Source organism: Aethalodelphis obliquidens, unplaced genomic scaffold, assembly GCF_003676395.1.
Source record: "Aethalodelphis obliquidens isolate GAN/ISIS:26980383/991018 unplaced genomic scaffold, ASM367639v1 scaffold16, whole genome shotgun sequence".
Taxonomy (NCBI): domain Eukaryota; kingdom Metazoa; phylum Chordata; class Mammalia; order Artiodactyla; family Delphinidae; genus Aethalodelphis; species Aethalodelphis obliquidens.
Genome location: NW_020837960.1, coordinates 1,893,888 through 1,915,091, shown reverse-complemented (window position 1 = coordinate 1,915,091; position 21,204 = coordinate 1,893,888). Strand labels below are relative to the sequence as shown.

Sequence of the window (21,204 nt, the reverse complement as noted above, 5' to 3'; positions counted from 1 at the left end):
CAGCAACAGGGGTGCGGAGGGCAAAGCGGAGAGATTCCCACACAGAGGATAGGTGCCGACCAGCACTCACCAGCCCGAGAGGCTTGTCTGCTCACCCACCGGGGCGGGTGGGGGCTGGGAGCTGAGGCTTGGGCTTCGGTCCGATCGCTGGGAGAGAACTGGGGTTGGCTGTGTGAAAGCCTGAAGGGGACTAGTGCGCCCTAGGTAGCCAGGAGGGAGTCCGGGAAAGTCTGGAGCTGCCGAAGGGGCAAGAGACTTTTTCTTGCCTCTTTGTTTCCTGGTGCGCAAGGAGAGGGGATTAAGAGCGCCACTTAAAGGAGCTCAGGAGACGGGTGCGAGCCGCGGCTAGCAGCGCGGACCCCAGGAACGGGCATGAGACGCTAAGGCGGCTGCTGCTGCCGCCACCAAGAAGCCTGTGTGCAAGCACAGGTCACTATCCACACAGCCCCTCCCGGGAGCCTGTGCAGCCCGCCACTGCCAGGGTCCCGAGATCCAGGGACAACTTCCCCGGGAGAACACATGGCACACCTCAGGCTAGTGCAATGTCACGATGGCTCTGCCACCGCAGGCTCGCCCTGCATCCGTACCCCTCCCTCCCCTAGGCCTGAGTGAGACAGAACCCCCGAATCAGCTGCTCCTTTAACCCCGTCCTGTCTGAGCAAAGAACAGACGCCTGCAGGAGATCTACACACAGAGGCGGGGCCAAACCCAAACCTGAACTCCGGGAGCTGTGCGAACAAAACGGGAAATTTCTCCCAGCAGCCTCAGAAGCAGTGGATTAAATCTCCACAATCAACTTGATTTACCCCGCATCTGTGTAAAACCTGAATGGACAAGGAACCATCCGAAATTGAGGAGGTGGACTTTGGGAGCAACGATGTATATATATATTTTTCCCTTTTTCTCTTTTTGTGAGTGTGTATGTGTATGCTTCTGTGTGTGATTTTGTCTGTATAGCTTTGCTTTTACCATTTGACCTAGGGTGCTGTCTGTCCGTTTTTCCGTTGTTCTTATGTTTTTTAATTAAAAATTTATCTTCTTAATTATTTTTTGTTTAAATAACTTTATTTTATTTTAATCTTCTTCTTTCTTTCTTATTTTTTCTCCCTTTTATTCTGAGCCATGTGGATGGAAAGGCTCTTGGTGCTCCAGCCAGGCATCACAGTGGGGCCACTAGGTGTGAAAGCCAAGTTCAGGACACTGCTCCACAACAGACGTCCCAGATGCACATAATATCAAACAGCAAAAATCTCTCTGACATCTCCATCTCAAGGCCAAGACCCAGCTTCACTCAACAACCAGCAAGCTACACTGCTGGACACCCTATGCCAAACAACTAGCAAGACAGGAACACAACACCATCCATTAGCAGAGAGGCTGCCTAAAATCATAATAAGGCCACAGACACCCCAAACATACCACCAGATGTGGACCTGCCACCAGAAAGACAAGATCCAGCCTCATCCACCGGAACACAGGCACCATTCCCCTCCACAAGGAAGCCTACACAACACACTGAACCAACCTTAGCCACTGGGTACAGACACTAAAAACAACGGGAACTACGAACCTGCAGCCTACAAAAAGGAGACCCCAAACACAGTAAGATAAGCAAAATAAGAAGACAGAAAAACACACAGCAGATGAAGGAGCAAGGTAAAAACCCACCAGACCTAACAAATGAAGAGGAAATAGGCAGGCTACCTGAAAAATAATTCAGAATAATGATAGTAAAGATGATCCAAAATCTTGGAAATAGAATAGAGAAAATACAAAAATCGTTTAACAAGGACCTAGAAGAACTAAAGAGCAAACAAACAATGATGAACAACACAATAAATGAAATTTAAAATTCTCTAGAAGGGATCAATAGCAGAATAACTGAGGCAGAAAAACGGATAAGTGACCTAGAAAATAAAACAGTGGAAATAACTACTGCAGAGCACAATAAAGAAAAAGGAATGAAAAGAATTGAGGACAGTCTCAGAGACCTCTGGGACAACATTAAACACACCAACATTCGAATTATAGGGGTTCCAGAAGAAGAAGAGAAAACGAAAGGGACTGAGAAAATATTTGAAGAGATTATAGTTGAAAACTTCCCTAGTATGGGAAAGGAAATAGTTAATCAAGTCCAGGAAGCACAGAGAGTCCCATACAAGATAAATCCAAGGAGAAACATGCCAAGACACATATTAATCAAACTATCAAAAATTAACTAAAAAGAAAAAATATTAAAAGCAGCAATGGAAAAACAACACGTAAGGGAATCCGCATAAGGTTAACAGCTGATCTTTCAGCAGAAATTCTGCAAGCCAGAAGGGAGTGGCAGGACATATTTAAGTGATGAAGGAGAAAAACCTACAACCAAGACTACTCTACCCAGCAAGGATCTTGTTCAGATTTGATGGAGAAATTAAAACTTTCACAGACAAGCCAAAGCTAAGAGAATTCAGCATCACTGAACCAGCTTTGCAACAAATGCTATAGGAACTTCTCTAGGCAAGAAACACAAGAGAAGGAAAAGACCTACAATAATAAACACAAAACAATTAAGAACATGGTAATAGGAACATACATATCGATAATTACCTTATATGTAAATGGATTAAATACTCCAACCAAAAGACACAGATTGGCTGAATGGATACAAAAACAAGACCCATATATATGCTGTCTACAAGAGACCCACTTCAGACCTGGGACACATACAGACTGAAAGTGAGGGGATGGAAAAAGATATCCCATGCAAATGGAAATCAAAAGAAAGCTGGAGTAGCAATTCTCATATCAGACAAAATAGACTTTAAAACAAAGACTATTACAAGAGACAAAGAAGGACACTACATAATGATCAAGGGATCAATCCAAGAAGAAGATATAACAATTGTAAATATTTATGCACCCAACGTGGGAGCACCTCAATACATAAGGCAAATACAAACGGCCATAAGAGGGGAAATCGACAGTAACACAATCATAGTAGGGGACTTTACCACCCCACTTTCACCAATGGACAGATCATCCAAAATGAAAATATATGAGGAAATACAAGCTTTAAATGATACATTAAACAAGACAGACTTAATTGATATTTATAGGATATTCCATCGAAAAACAAAAGAATACACATTCTTGTGAAGTGCTCATGGAACATTCTCCAGGATAGATCCTATCTTGGGTCACAAATCAAGCCTTGGTAAATTTAAGAAAACTGAAATTGTATCAAGTATCTTTTCCAACCACACTATGAGACTATATATCAATTACAGAAAAAAAAATCTGTAAGAAATACAAACACATGGAGGCTAAACAACACACTACTTAATAACCAAGAGATCACTCTAGAAATCAAACAGGACATCAAAAAATACCTAGAAACAAATGACAATGAAAACACAGTGGCCCAAAAGCTATGGGATGCAGCAAAAGCAGTTCTAAGCGGGAACTTTATAGCTATACAATCCTACCTTAAGAAATAAGAAACATCTCAATTAAACAATCTAACCTTAAACATAAAGCAATTAGAGAAAGAAGACCAAAAACCCCCCCAAAGTTAACAGAAGGAAAGAAATCATAAAGATCAGATCAGAAATAAAAAGAAATGAAGGAAACGATAGCAAAGATCAATAAAACTAAAAGCTGGTTCTGGGCTTCCCTGGTGGCGCAGTGCTTGAGAGTCCGCCTGCCGATGCAGGGGACACGGGTTCATGCCCTGGTCCAGGAAGATCCCACATGCTGCGGAGCGGCTGGGCCCATGAGCCATGGCCGCTAAGCCTGGGCGTCCAGAGCCTGTGCTCCGCAATGGGAGAGGCCACAACAATTAGAGGCCCACGTACCGCAAAAAAAAAAAAAAAAAAATCCTTCGTAAAAAGTTGGTTCTTTGAGAAGATAAACAATTGATAAACCATTAGCCAGACTTACCAAGAAAAACAGGGAGAAGACTCAAAACAATAGAATTAGAAATGAAAAAGGAGAAGTAACAACTGACACTGCAGAAATACAAATGATCATGAGAGATTACTACGAGCAACTCTATGCCAATAAAATGGACAACCTGGAAGAAATGGAAAAATTCTTAGAAATGCACAACCTTCTGACACTGAACCAGGAAGAAATACAAAGTATGAACAGACCAATCACAAGCACTGAAATTGAAACTGTGATTGAAAATCTTCCAACACACAAAAGTCCAGGACCAGATGGCTTCACAGGGGAATTCTATCAAACATTTAGAGAAGAGCTAACACCTATCCTTCTCAAACTCTTCCAAAATATAGCAGAGGGAGGAACACTCCAAAACTCATTCTACGAGGCCACCATCACTCTGATACCAAAACCAGACAAAGATGTCACAAAGAAAGAAAACTACAGGCCAATATCACTGATGAACATAGATGCAAAAACCTCAACAAAAAACTAGCAAAGAGAACCCAACAGCGTATTAAAAGGATCATATACTATGATCAAGTGGGGTTTACCCTAGGAATGCAAGGATTCTTCAATATACACAAAACAATCAATGTGATACACCATATTAACAAACTGAAGAAGAAAAACCATATGATCATATCAATAGATGCAGAAAAAGCTTTCGACAAAATTCAACACCTACTTATGATAAAAAAAAAAAACCCTCCAGAAAGTAGGCATAGAGGGAAATTTCCTCAACATAATAAAGGCCATATATGACAAACCCACAGCCAACATCATTCTCAATGGTGAATAACTGAAACCATTTCCACAAAGATCAGGAACAAGACAAGGGTGCCCACTCTCACCACTATTATTCAACATAGTTTTGGAAATTTTAGCCACAGCAATCAGAGAAGAAAAAGAAATAAAAGGAATCCAAAACACAAAAGAAGTAAAGCTGTCACTGTTTGCAGGTGACATGACACTATACATAGAGAATCCTAAAGATGCCACCACAAAACTACTAGAGCTAATCAATGAATTTGGTAAAGTAGCAGGACACAAAATTAATGCACAGAAATCTCTTGCATTCCTATACACTAATGATGAAAAATCTGAAAGTGAAATTAAGAAAACACTCCCATCACCACTGCAACAAAAAGAATAAAATACCTAGGAATGAACCTACCTAAGGAGACAAAAGACCTGTATGCAAAAAATTATAAGACACTGATGAAAGCAATTAAAGATGATACAAATAGATGGAGAGATATACCATGCTCTTGGATTGGAAGAATCAAAATTGTGAAAATGAGTCTACTACCCAAAGCAATCTACAGATTCAGTGCAATCCGTATCAAACCACCACTGGCATTTTTCACAGAACTACAACAAAAATTTCACAATTTGTATGGAAACACAAAAGACCTGGAATAGCCAAAGCAATCTTGAGAAAGAAAAACGGAGCTGGAGGAATCAGGCTCCCTGACTTCAGACTATACTACAAAGCAACAGAAACCTAGAGAGTATGGTACCGGCACAAAAACAGAAATATAGATCAATGGAACAGGATAGAAAGCCTAGAGATAACCGCACACACAGATGGTCACCTTATCTTTGATAAAGGAGGCAAGAATATACAGTGAAGAAAAGACTGCCTCTTCAATAAGTGGTGCTGGGAAAACTGGACAGCTACATGTAAAAGAATGAAATTAGAACACTCCCTAACACCATACACAAAAATAATCTCAAAATGGATTAAAGATCTAAATGTAAGGCCAGATACCATCAAACTCTTAGAGGAAAACATAGGCAGAACACTCTATGACATAAATCACAGCAAGATCCTTTTTGACCCACCTCCTAGAGAAATGGAAATAAAAACAAAAATAAACAAATGGAACCTAATAAAACTTAAAAGCTTTTGCACAGCAAAGGAAACCATAAACAAGATGAAAAGACAACCCTCAGAATGGGAGAAAATATTTGCAAATGAAGCAACTGACAAAGCATTAATCTCCAAAACATACAAGCAACACATGCAGCTCAATATCAAAAAAACAAATAACCCATGGGCTCCCTGGTGGCACAGTGGTTGAGAGTCCGCCTGCTGATGCAGGGGACATGGTTCGTGCCCCGGTCTGGGAAGATCCCACATGCCGCAGAGCGGCTGGGCCCATGAGCCATGGCCGCTGAGCCTGCACGTCCAGAGCCTGTGCTCCACAATGGGAGAGGCCACAACAGTGAGAGGCCCGCGTACCGCAAAAAAATAAAAATAAAAAAAAATAACCCAATCCAAAAATGGGCAGAAGACCTAAATAGACATTTCTCCAAAGAAGATATACAGACTGCCAACAAACACATGAAAGAATGCTTAACATCATTAATCATTAGAGAAATGCAAATCAAAACTACCATGAGATATCATCTCACACCAGTAAGAATGGCCATCATCAAAAAATCTACAAACAATAAATGCTGGAGAGGGTGTGGAGAAAAGGGAACCCTCTTGCACTGTTTGTGGGTATGTAAATTGATACAGCCACTCTGGAGAACAGTATGGAGGTTCCTTGAAAAACTGAAAATAGAACTACCATACGACCCAGCAATCCCACTACTGGGCATATACCCTGAGAAAACCAAAATTCAAAAAGAGTCATGTACCAAAATGTTCATTGCAGCTCTATTTACAGTAGCCAGGACATGGAAGCAACCTAAGTGTCCATCAACAGATGAATGGATAAAGAAGACGTGGCATATATATACAATAGAATATTACTCAGCCATAAAAAGGAACGAAACTGAGTTATTTGTAGTGAGGTGGATGGACCTAGAGACTGTCATACAGAGTAAAGTAAGTCAGAAGGAGGAAAACAAATACCGTATGCTAACACATATATATGGAATCTAAAAAAAAGGAAAAAAATGGTCAGAAGAACCTAGGGGCAAGATGGGAATAAAGATGCAGACCTACTAGAGAATGGACTTGAGTATACGGGGAGGGGGAAGGGTAAGCTGGGACAAAGTGAGAGAGTGGCATGAACATATATACACTACCAAACTTAAAATAGATAGCTAGTGGGAAGCAGCCGCATAGCACAGGGAGATCAGCTTGGTGTTTTGTGACCAACCTAGAGGGGTGGGATAGGGAGGGTGGGAGGGAGGGAGATGCAAGAGGGAAGAGATATGGGGACATATGTATATAATTGATTCACTTTGTTATAAAGCAGAAATTAACACACCATTGTAAAGCAATTATACTCTAATAAAGATGTTAAAAAAAAGGAAGATATGTAATTATTAGTCATCTTAGAATTTGAAAATTCAGAAAAACTATTTGTGATCATAAACATACTTCCTTAGAACCCAGAAGGGATTATTTTCATGCAACGCAGGAGAATTATTAAGCAAATAACAGTTCATTTTAAGTAATGAATTAATTCTATTTGAGGGCCTTCCCTGGTGGCGAAGCAGTTAAGACTCTGTGCTCCCAATGCAGGGGGCCTGGGTTCGATCCCTGGTCAGCGAACTAGATCCCACATGCATGCCTCAACTAAGAGTTTGCATGCCACAACTAAGGAGCCGGCGATCTGCAACTAAGACCGGGTACGACCAAGTAAATAAATAAATAAATAAATATTTTTTTAAAGTTCTATTTGAACACATATACCTGAAATCCAGAAAAATATATCACTTAAAATTATCAATTTTCATGCAATCTTGTACTACATTTAAGAAAAGGAAAAACCTTAACAGCTAAAATAACTTGGCTTTTTAATTATCTTTATTACTAACCAGGCAACTTGCTGATTAAAAACATGGCTCCAGAGTCTGACTTCTGAATCCTGCCCAGCCCCTTGCTTGCTGGGTTACTCTAACCAAACTACTTAAAATTTCCACGATAGTATCTTTGGTGAAGAACTGGTTAGATATACAGAAGACTGAGGGAATTCTATTATAGTGCTATTCGGAGGTGGTACACCATACTTAATTAATATGGCAGTGAGTTGTTAATAGGAAATAAAACTACTTCTCACTTTTCAGCTTCGGGTTAAAAGGCTGACCACTCTATCTAAAGTAGAACATGAGCTCACCCACTCCCCTTTCTCTGTCACAGCACACGGTTTATTTCCTTCATACGTCCTGACATATGACTTACGAAAACCTATAATTTTCATATATTTTGTAATTGTTGACTCTGCCTCTTTCCCACCAAAATGTAAGTTCCATGCTAGACAAACCATCAACTGTCTTAGTTGTGGTGGCCAGTCTCTAGGACAGCCCCCAGTGATCCCCTGACTTGTGTAACCAACAGCACACTGTGAAAATTATGGAGTGTCATCTCCAAGACTAGGTCATAAGAGACATTACAGCTTTTGTCTTGCTCCCTCTTGGATCACTCACTCTAGGATATGCCAGCTGCCAGATCACGAGGACACTGAAGAAGACCTAGGGGGAGGCCCAAAGGGCAAAGAACTGAGCTAAAGAAGCCAGAGAAGCAGGGAGGCATCTTGCCGACAGCCATGTGCTTAAGCCATCCCAGAAGCCCATCAAACCTTCAGATATGAGAGCTCTAGACAACCTCTTCACCGCAACCTCCTGAGACACCAAGTCAGAACCATCCAGCTAAGCAAATTCCAAACTCCTGACCCACAGAAACAATATGAGATAATAAATGTTTGCTGTTTTGGCTTAGTTTGTTACACAGCAGCAGGTAACTGTTACAGCCACTGTTGTGTGTTCAGCCTATGGAACAGTTGCTGGCAGAAAGCTAGCAGTCAATAAGTACTTGAAGGTATGGATAAATAAGAAATTACTAGAGATAAAACACATAAAACATAGTGCCATCCCACAAATGTTTACCACTTAAGGGAAAAATATAATAACAAATTACAAATAAAGTATTGTAAATGCCCTCAAGAAAATCATAAGTAAATTAGCAACAGATAGAGACCAGTGATTAATTCTGGGGTTGAGAAGGAACCTCAAGAGAGGCTTTGGAAAGGGGATACACAGGGAATCTGGTGAGGCTGATATGAGAATTACAGGAGATGGTGCATGTTACGAGCTAAGCAGTATACCTGCGTTGTTCCATGGTCTTTACTAAAATGCAAGTGACATCACTATTACAAAGAGACATCGTCGTGGGGAGGAAAACTGGCCGTTCATTGTTTCAGGTGTGATAAGCTAACCACCCCAGTCATAGGTTCACCCAATAACAATTCCCGCAAACCCACCAACTACCTCATTCTACCTTCAATGTTCCTAAATATTACAAATGGGCATTTCCCACTTTTAACTTGTATTATTGAAATTTATGAAAAGGTCTTTAGCCAGACGCTTCTTTGAAAAGATGAAAAAGTACCACCCCCCCAAAAAAATTAACTACTTACAATGATTTGCTCACATTTAGATTTCATATAGTATTTTAATATTATTAAATGAAAAACATTATATTATTGAAATTCCTTTAAATTTCTTGAAAATAAGTTACCACATGCAATACGTATTCCACAGCCAAGTGCCATGTGCAGAGCAGCCAATGGAAATGCCCACGTAGGGAAGAACGAAGGCCTCAGTCTTTCTTTATCTGTGATAAAGTCACAAGTCCAATCCTAGCGTGCATATGTTCGGTTGCTCATTTGTTTTTATGTTTTGCCTATGTTTATAATTTTTTTAAATACTAAGTTTCACTTAAAGGTTAATTAAAAAGATTTAATCCTTTCCCATTAAGTTCAATAACACCATGAATTCTACCACAGACCCCTTGGTAGTCCATAGACCACAGGTTAAGAGTCCCTGGTAGGTAGATATGGAATAATAACAGAAATAGTGGTGGAAAAGAAAGCAACTCAAGTTCTAATGCTTGCAGTGAATCAATGGGAGGGACTAGATGACCTACAGTTGAGACCAACATGGAGAAATGAAATAAAAATGCTCAAGAAGAGCTGGAACTTTTTGAATGAAGAGCTACCAGGAAAATAAAGTCCTCAAATAACCCCTAGGTTTCAAGGAGAGCAAGAGGAAAGCAAACATTCAAAGATAACAGGCTTTGAGTTCCAAAGAACAAAGTAGGAGGGTTTTCGAAGGCTGGAGAAGTTGGGAGATACTGTCAGATTAGAAAAATAAACAGACCTGGATGAGGGAGAAGCACATAGGTGCTTAGTGAAGATGTGGATTGATTATGACTTCTGATGTTGACTCTGGTCAGTAGAAAAGTGATTTTAATTGTAATAATTTTAATGAAAATTAACTAGGAAACATAAATCAAACCATGTGGACTGTATCTTCTCAATTTATCTTCTCTCTGCCCTCTGCCCCTACTGCCACTACCCTAGTTCAGGCCACCTGGACAATTGCTGCAGCCTCCTAACTTGTCCCTGTGTCTTCACTGCCCCCTACCTCTACCCCTCCCCGAGCTACTCCCTGCACTGATGTCAATTTGATCTTACCGAAATGCAAATCAAATCATGTCCCTCACTCCCGTGCTTAAAACCTTCAGCCTTTGTAACCCCATTACTCAGAGGATGACCCTCAAATATCTTACCATGGCTCAAAGGTCCACTTTAATCTAAATCTTACTTCCTCTCCAGACAATCTCTTCACTACTCCACCACCCTTATATGATCTAGATGTAATGAATAACCTAGAGTCTTCTACACATGCACAAGCTATCCCTCATGCCTAGAACCTATCCACACCCACAACTCCTATCCCATCCCCTTTATCTGGCTAATTTCAACTCAATCCTTAGCTTTCAGTTTGAACTACATCTCACATAGGAGCCTTTCTGACACCTCAAGACTGGATTAGATGCCCACAGACCTAGTGCTTTCCATTATATTATATGTATACTACTCTGAAACTGCCTTTCATCATACATATGTTTACTCAACAAACCTTTAACTCCTTGAGAACAAGAATTGTTATTTTATTCACTAAATGTTCCTGGAACTTGGCATGGTCCTAAGCATGTAGTGGGTGTTCTATTAATATTTGTTAACTGGGTTAATTAATGAAGAGCTTCCTACCTTCCATGCCCAGGACACAAGCTACTGCATCTTACACTTCTAAATCCTTCTCAACGATATTTTAAATAAGGAATAATTAACACAGCATATCACGGAGAATGCCAGACATTATGCCTTTTATATATTAAATTTAAAAACCCAGACTCTTCCCAACACTGTTATTTCAAAGTGCAGTCCCCTACACTAAAAACAAGTATGAATTTCTGTAATTTAATACCATGGTATAAGATAGTAAGGAAAATACCCACTCAAAGGAAAAGAGCACAAATACATTTTAAAAGAATTTAATATTCAAAATACCTCAAAGTTATATATACCCACATCTACTCAAATAGTTTCTAATTGCATATATTCAAATATTATAATACTATATGCTTGAAAGGAAATATAAATTAGCTCTGTAAATAAGTATCAGACTATTTTTAAGACATAGACCAATACTACCCATACACAAAAATTATCTGAAGACATCAACAATGGCTTTCTACTTGCCAACCTGACACTTCCACTAGGAATCCATTCCACTGATATCCAGGAAGTAAAATTATTACAGGGTAAAAAAATTACTACCACTCCTGCCAGCCTGTATTCCAACCTGTCCTTTAAAACTCAGCTGAAAAGTCACCTTCTCTATGAAGTCTTCTCAAAGACCAAAGTTGACCACACCACTGTGCCATTCCAGCCCATATCACTGCACTACAACTGTACACTGGTTGTGTACACATCTGTTTCCCCACTGTTCCCAGAGGGCAGAGACAGATTATTCATTTCTGTATTCCTATACTAGTACTAAGCCCTCAATAAAGGCTTCATGAATGAATGGATAAAAGGATGAATAAACAAGTCTGCATACCCTACTACATCTTAGCATATTCAACTCTGAGAGCTCTTGATCTTATTCCCAAGTTTCTACTGATTTGAAGAGGAGCTCTCTAAACCAGTCCATAAATATTTAAAAAGTCCAAGATAGCACTTAAGTGTTACTACAGAAAATCTAAGTACAGGAAGCTCTAATTAACTCATATTAATGGACTCAGAAAGGCCCACCCAACTTAGTAAATAGTTTAAGTTTTATAGAACTTATTTTCATGTATATTCAGTTGTCCCAGTCCATGCTGGTATACCTACTTCAGACAGAATATTTTTAATATATAGTTTTACAGAAAAGCTATTGAATATATTATCATACTTTTTGCTTTATCATTCGTTTTTAACTTAAAAAGGAAAAATAAGAATAAAAATGCAAAATAAACAAATTATAGTACAGAAAGCTTTATATCTTACTAGGCCAATATAATTATTTTAAATTATTCTTTTCCATTGAGCATTTTTTGTAAGGTTAATGATTTAGGTCCCGTGACCGTACTTGCGAGTTAGACACAAATTCAGATAATCAAAATCATTTTATTTTCTTTCATAAGTATGACATCTAATTTAACACATATCCCACAAGACACAGCACATCTAGGTAGGCACAGGAATACTCTGCAGGTAGACAAAATCCAAGCCTGTCAGGCACATCCATCTGGAAACTCATCTTCGAGTGAACCAGTCTCACAGAAAACACCCAGGAATATGCTGGAGTGGTCTGGCAGCAGTTAGTTATACTGAGTGAGTCTGAAGGCCCATGGAGAACAGGGAAATCTCAAAGCACCCATCAGAATGCACACCCAGACCATGAACCCCTCAGCGTCTCTAAGACCCCATTCCCGAGGGGAACCAGGAAAGCCTGCACGTATACCTGGCAGCAGGCTGCCATTGTTGCTAGATCTGTGATTTCCATACAGAAGTTTTTCTACGCCCTTTGCAATTAAGAAACCTTATATCCTTTACCTGTTGCCATCTCTCAGTCACACATATCATTATTCCTTTCGGACAGACCTTTTTCAGTTTTGTTTACTAGAAATATTCAAAACAGTTCATTTCTTATCACAGAAAAATTCTTAGATACACTATGTCTTTACAATTATAATTTTCTCAGGATTAAGATCGATGGCTATGATACAACTTTCCCTTGTCAGTTTCAAGGTCAGTAGTCTCATATGGGTGGCTGCAAGAGAAAAGCAGAAAATAAGGAGATATACTGAATATGTCTAGATTTTACACTGGCACTCTGAGTGGAGAAAGGGATAGGACTTAAGTGGCAGTATAACTCTCTTGGTAAAGATCATGTTCTCTGGGGCCAGTCTGCCAGTTTTCCCAGCTGCCTCATGTGACTTTGAACAAGTTACCTATACTATCTCTTGCCTCAGTTTCTCTGTATTTGAAAAAGGGAATAATAATAATGCCCACTCAGAGGCTTGTTGTGAAAACTGAATGTGTTTATAAAGCTAACATTTGGAATGCTACTTGGCACATAGCTAGTAATTAACTGTCCTTACCATCACATAACACTCCTTTTTCCAATCAGCAGCTGTGTTTCTACATTCTCTAAGTAAATTCTCCAGCAACTCATCTTACATCTTTCTATTCCCTGGAAGATTCTTGCATGTTGACTGAGAGACGTATACCAAGTTAGAGAAGCAGGGTTCTACCATGGAGGCCTTATGTGCCATGTCAAAAAGCTTTAGGCTTGACCTATAGATAACAGGTGCAATTAAGCAGTTTCAAATAGGATAAAATATGGTCAGACATGCAATTTAGATAGGTCACTCTGGTTTCTGTGCAGGAAGTTGGCTTTTTAGGAAGCAATAGAAAGTTGTGAGAGTCCTGACGAGATAATAAAGGGACTAGTGCTGTCATAGAAGACTTGAGAGAAGAGAATATATTCAAGAAATAATCAGAAACACTGGAAGGGTGAAGTTACCGTCTATGAAAATATAGGAATAGAAATATGTTTAAGAGGGAAGTAAAGCGTTTAATTTGGGGCACATAGAGTTTCAAGTACAAATGAGACATCCATGTGAAGGTATTCTAGGTCAATGCATGAATGTCTCAACTTGAGGGAAAGATCATAGACAGAGATATACACAAAGATATACCAAGTCAAGTACTATATACACAGGAAAGGAGCAATGGCTTCAGGAAAGCAACCTGAGAAATGACAATAGTTTTAAGATAGGCAAAGGAAAAACACACACAATACAGATAGAAAAGGAAAAATCAGAGGGATATGAAAACCTATAGTTTGGTGCCACAGAAGCCAAGAAATCTTTGTTTTTCAAAGAGGAAGGAAATAACTGTATCAGGCAGAGCAGAGAAATCCATTAAACTTCCAAAGACTAAAAAGTAATGAATATCACTGGGGATAAAAAGGATTATTTTATAATGATAAATTGAAACAACAATCCAAAATGTATATGCACTCAGTTGCAGAGCTTCATAAAACATGAAGCAAAAGCTGAAAGAACTAAAAAGAAAAATTAAAAAACCCAAAATTATACTTGGAGATTTCAACACTCCTCAATAATTTTTAGAAAAAGCAGACGGAAAATCAGAATATAGAAGATGTGAACAACACTATCGACCAACTTGGCCTATTAACTATTTATGGACCAATTCTAACAAAAGCAGAATATACATGGAACATCCACCAGGACAGACCACATTCTGGGGCAGAAAGCAAGACTCAAATTGAAAAAGACTAAAATCATACAAAGTATGGTCACTGGCCACAAGGGAATTAAATTACAAATCAGTAACATAAAGATATCAGGAAAATCTTCAAATATTTGAAAATTAAACAACATATACCTAAATAATCAATGGGTAAAAGAAGAAATCAACAGGAAATTTAAAACTATTTTGAATATTCAGAAGATTAGCAGCTAAAGCAGCTCTCAGAAGGAAATTTATAGCATAAAATTCTTATTAGAAAACAAAGTTCTCAATTATTTAAGCTTCCACCTTAAGAAGCCAGAAAAAGAATAAAGCAAAAGTATAGAAATGATAAAGATTAACAAATAAATGAAAATAAAATAAAGAAAATCAGTGAAACCAAAACCTGGTTCTTTGAAAATATCAATAAAATTGACAAACCTCTAGACAAACTAATCAGGGGAAAAACAGAAGACAAATTATCAATATCAGAATTGGAAAAGGGGGAAATAAATACAGATCCTACATTAAAAAGATAAGGAAATATCACAAATAATTCAACAACATAGATAATATGGAAAAGAATTCCTTAAAAGACAAACTACCAGGTCTCACTCAAGAAGAAACAGAAAATTTGAATAGTCCTATATTTAGTAATAGACATTTCATTTCAAACAAGATAGGAATGGCAAATAAACACATGAAAAGATGTCCAACATAATTAGTCACTGGAGGAAACAATTTGTCAGTGTCTTATAAAGTTAAAACCACATGACTCGCCCTCCAAAATGAAAACATATGTCCAAAAACAACTGCACTCAAATGTTCATAGCAGTTTTTCCTAACAGCCAAAAACTGCAAACAACCCAAACTGTTGAATATATAAACCAACTTTAGTATTATCAAACAAGGGAATACTATTCAGTAACAAAAAGAACAAATTTCTGATACACCCAATCACTAGATGAGTCTCAAAAGCATTATGCTAAGTAAAAGAAGCCAGACACAATGGCAAAATACAATGTAATGCCATTTATATGAAATTCTAGAAAATGAACTACTGTATAGTTCAGAAAACTGATCAGTATTTTCCAAGAGCTGGGAAGGGGGAAGAGAACTGACTGCAAAGGACACAGCGGAAACTTTCTGAGGTGATGGAAATGTTTTATATAACTGTAGTGTATGCATGATTGTATACATTTGTCAAAATTCAGACTGCACTTTTAAAATTAATACATTATATTATATGTAAATCATACCTCAATTTTTAAAAGTGCATATTACTAATCACTAATATTGTGAATGCATGGTTTACCAAGCATTTTAGTATATATTACTTAATTTAGCTCTTATAAAAACCCCTATAAACAAGGATGCCAAGGCTCAAAAGCTAAATGACGTTCAAAGCTAGTACATGGCAGAGCTGGCACCCGAACCCCGCTCCCCTACATTCACCTACATGTAATGAAGAGCAGACACTAATGGAGATCTCAGAACTTCCTCTAGTTGCTGTACAGGACGATGTCTGTTTTGCTAGCTGTAATTGTGGACTACCTGGTGTTTTGAAGTCAATTTAGTGGAATGGATCACCTTTCTTTTTTTTCATGGAATGGAGAGGAGTAAAAAGGAGTGGAAAGGGGCTTCCCTGGTGGCGCAGTGGTTGAGAGTCCGCCTGCCGATGCAGGGGACACGGGTTCGTGACCCGGTCCAGGAGGATCCCACATGCCGCGGAGCAGCTGGGCCCGTGAGTCACGGCCGCTGAGCCTGCGCGTCCGGAGCCTGTGCTCCGCAACAGGAGGGGCCACAACAGTGAGAGGCCCACGTACCGCAAAACAAACAAACAAAAAAAAAAAGGAGTAGAAAGGAAGGAAAAGAAAATGATTAGAGTTCATTATGCTTAGAAACATTAAATATTGGTTCTTAAAAAAACTTTCGTTTTGACAGAGAGAATTTCTGTATGTGTGCTGGGCTACAAAATAAAGTGTGTTTCTCACTGTGGGTCCTAGTCAAAAAAGCTTGAAAACCATCGCTGCAGGCCACACAAGGGATTAAGGCAGTAACGTTGGCTGCAGAGAGATGAAAGGGGAGATGAAGATCAGCAGGAGCGCTGTACTTTAGGCAAATAGTTGTGAGGGACAAGGGAGAAAAAAGCAGGTCAAAAATAATGCCTGCCCCACAGAAACACCCAGTGGACACTTTGATGGAAAACTCAGCATTGTGACATCCACATTCAATTTTGTCCAGCTTACCTTTTCACACATGCCCCCCTTCACTGTCCTCTCCCAACCTTTTTGCCTCTACAAGGAAAGCTTTCCTTTCAACCCAGGTATAAACAATGAAGCGTTGTAAGCTAAATGATTTTTTTCACCTTTATATTACCCTAGCACCTTGGACAGCACTTTATACCTAGCGGGTGCCCAAATATTCGTAGAGCAAACGCTGTTTAAAGTATATTAAATCTGCCTAGGGGCCTCAAGGCTACAGTAATACTTCATTCCTTTAACCCAACAGTGTCCTATGAAATTAAATTCTGACAGTAATTTAAGAAATAACCTTGAAATGTGAAGTACTTTTGCAGGCCTTTAACAAAGCAACCTAAAGAGATGGGTTTCTAACATTAATGTTTCCCAGGATGTTTCAATCTAATGTTTTTAAAATACTGTTATTCAAACATATGACTACAGCAGATGCCATTCTTATATTTCTTCTCTCAAGTCCTGCCCAAAAAAGGCTATTCACTTTAGGAAGTTCTAAATTAAAAGCACACATGCAACACATGTTGCAGGGGTGGCAAACTTTAATTACAAAACATATCGCTAGCACACATCAAAGCATAATGGCAAATGTTTCCCTGCGCTCTGACTCACCAGAAATAGTTTAAAGAGCCCTCAAAATATCCAGCTATCCTCTCCCTCCTCAAAGCTCTGCATTGCTCTGTAACACACATACCCTGTAAGGGTCAACTGCAAATAAGTCAGTCACACCACCCCTCTGTCCATACATCGGGAAGTATTTTTTAAAGGGGGTAAAAATGGACAGAACTGAATGCAGTAGTCAAGATACTTGAGCTTAAATGAGACTCACCAAAACCCTGTGAGGAAGGCAGAGAAGGCATAAAATTAGTCCTGCTTCACTGACAAGTGAACAATCTAATAATTGATCTGCCAAGGTCACAGAGCTAAGTGGTGAAGTTCTGTCTTCCAACGAGAGTCTTCTGATTCCAAGTCCAATTCTCTTTCCACACAGCATCAATCAACAATGACCAAGAAAGAACTGAGTTGTCAGTGTCTCCTGTTCAAGAGAGCCATGCTTATTCTCTGACCTCCACAACAATGGGACAGCTGCCTAAACTAGACTGCCTGCTCAATCTTTCCCTGGAAGGAGAGGGTAGCAAGGAATCCAGGACAGTCAATCATGTGAACATCTAAGACGAAGGTAGGTCAAGGCAACAGTCAGAAATCCAGCCAGGTGGTCAGAAAGGCTGACATCAGGTCCTGGTCAAAGCTTCTCTACTCTGTGCAAAGGCAAGACTCCATCTCCCGGAAGCTTGACCAGGACCAAGCCAGGCCCAGATCCCAGGAAACCACAATACCAGGCAGGTTATCAAAAGAGAGACTCGTTCTTTCATTTGTTGAACTAATTTATGAAAATGCTTAACATGTGCCAGACAACATGCCTGGAAGTATTAATAACAACTCACTGTCTCTGTGTTCAAACGGTTTAAACCAGTGAGAAAGACAGACCATAGGCCAACATCAAAAAAATCTACAGGGCTTCCCTGGTGGCGGAGTGGTTGAGAGTCCGCCTGCCGATGCAGGGGACACGGGCTCGTGCCCCGGTCCGGGAAGATCCCACATGCCGCGGAGCGGCTGGGCCCGTGAGCCATGGCCGCTGAGCCTGAGCGTCCGGAGCCTGTGCTCAGCAACGGGAGTGGCCACAACAGTGAGAGGCCCAAGTACCGCAAAAAAAAAAAAATCTACAAACAAATAGATGCTGGAAAGGGTATAGAGAAAAGGGAACCCTCCTACACTGTAAATTGGGAATGTAAATTGGTATAACCATTATGGAGACCAGTATGGAGGTTCCTTAAAAAACTAAATATAGAGCTACCATATGATCTAGCAATCCCACTCTTGGGCATATATCTGGAGAAAACCATAATTCGAAAAGATACATGCACCCCAATGTTCACTGCAGCACTATTCACAATAGCCAAGACATGGAAGCAACCTAAAGGTCCATCGACAGAGGAAAGGATAAAGAAGACGTCGTACATATATACAATGGAATTTTACTCAGCCATAAAAAAGAACTAAATAATGCCATTTGCAGCAACATGGTTGGACCTAGAGATTATCATACTAGGTGAAGTAAGTCAGACAGAGAAAGACAAATATTATATGATATTATATGTGGAATCTAATAAAAAATGATACAAAGGAACTTATTTACAAAACAAAAACTGACTCACAGATCTGGAAGTCAAACTTATGGTTACCAAAGGGGAAATATGGCAGGAAGCAATAAATTAGGAGATTGGGATTAACATATACACACTACTATATATAAAACAGATAACTAATAAGGACCTACTGTATAGCACAGGGAACTCTACTCAATATTCTGTAATAACCTATATGGGAAAAGAATCTGAAAAAGAATGGATATATATATATATATATATATAACTGATTCACTTTGCTGTATATCTGAAATTAACACAACATTGTAAGTCACCTATACGCCAATAAAAATTAAAAAAAAAAAAAAGACAGACCATAAATCATGTACTGCTTTGATAAAAATATGCACAGGGCACTATGGTAAAACCCAAAAGTTCTGACCCTACCAAGCCCAGGGGCAAGGATGAGGGGAGAGGCAAGGAATGGAGACAGGATGGACAGAGAAAGTCTTCACTGAGGAGGAACCCATTTACTAATGTAAGATCAGAGCACGATGGCTTCCAGAGTGGCCCACTGAAGCCACTCCACAACATGACTCTGTTTCTAGAACTTGGAATAGAGATTATGTGTTGGCAAAGTGCAGAGACAGTCATGAAACAAAGGTAAGGGTGGGGTCTGAATGAAAAGAGGAAAAAAAAAACTGTAGAGTGCCCACAAAATATGAACAAACCTCAAGAATATCATAACATAGAATACTATTCAGCAACAGAAAGGAAGCACTCACACACACCACAACATGGATGAACCTTGAAAACATTATGCCAAGTAGAAGAATTCAGTCACAAAAGCGCACGTAAGACTCCATTTATATAAAATGTCCACAAGAGGCAAATCTATAGACAGAAAGTGGACTGGACATTGCCTAGGGCTGAGCGAGTTGGGAATAATTCGGGAGACTATTCACAGGTATAGTATATTTTATATAAAAATTCTATATAGTATATTCTATATAAAAAGAATATATGTATATATATTCTTTTTGGGTAATGAAAATGTTCTTAAATTGATTGTGGTGATGGTTCTACAACTCTGCAAATATACTAAAAACCACTGAATCATACACTTTAAATGGGTGAACTACACGCTATGTGAATTATACCTCAATAAGGCTTTGCAAATATACCACTGTAGATTCTCATAAAAGTTAATACTTAATAATTGCACATGGTTTTATTATTGGCCTTAGGAGCCATCTGAAGGCTAAGTCAGCACAGCAAGTGTGTGGGTTTGGAGCTACATGGAACAAGACTCAAGCCACAGCTACACCACTTGAGAGCTGTGCATACTTGGGTAAGCTACCTACTTAGGCTGCCTGAGCCCCAATGCACTCCGCACTACAATAAGTACATCACCCACCTTGCAGGGTGAGAAGTTATATACATAATCTGCATAAGTGCTCAATATTACTACCATTTCTGAATATTATCCTATGAGAAATAAATGTTATCCAGAAAAGTTTACATAAATATCCTTTTCTTAGATACTATCCAGAGGAATAAAACATAGCGCTCTGATTCAATTTTTTAAATTGTGCATGTCCAGATCTACATCTCATTCATCTTTTTATGCCCACCTAAACCACGTGCCTAACATGTTACTTTGGATGTTGGGGGTGCTAAACACTTTTTGAGTGCTCAGTGAGTTCTAGGCACCGTTTCATATTTGACATAAAGTGAAGCTGAATTCAAATCCTAGTTATCGAAGTGCTGTGCTTGGTCCTCCTTATCATGCTTCTGTGTTTTTGGTGCTACTGTTTATTTGGGTCTTGTTGTTATTCTCATTGTTATTTTTTACCGTTAACCAAGAGTTACATTCAAAAATATACCTCTCAGAAAATTTCATTTGAATATATAAGAATCTGTAACGGTGATATAAAATGTTAAGTACTTATAAGAAAGCTGATTATTTTCAGCATGCAGAATATAGGATAAGGCATGCTTAGTTCTCTCGTTTTTAAACAAAACTTTTAAAAACTATATGTGTGATATTTTAGTCTGGTTTACTTTAATTAGCAACTACATATTTTTGAAAAGCTGACATGTCTTTAGCTATCCTTTGTACCTCTTTTTGAAGTGTGCGATTCACCCTCAAAGAAAGAGAGATGATTTGAATGATTCCAAGTTGACTAACAACTTGTGATTAAACAAAATTTTTAAATGAACATATTGACTAGTCCCTTTTACTATTTGAAAGCAACAATCTAATGTATTTCACAACCAGTTCTACCTCTTACTTTAGCACTATAAAGAGAGTCCATT

At 39.0% G+C, this 21,204-nt stretch overlaps 1 protein-coding gene across 2 annotated transcripts in view; it reads right to left on the bottom strand.

Annotated features, from left to right (window-relative positions):
- The window catches only part of DIAPH3 (diaphanous related formin 3), a 546,908-nt gene that overhangs the window by 498,971 nt on the left and 26,733 nt on the right, over positions 1-21,204 (bottom strand). The gene's annotated exons all lie outside the window — the stretch shown is intronic.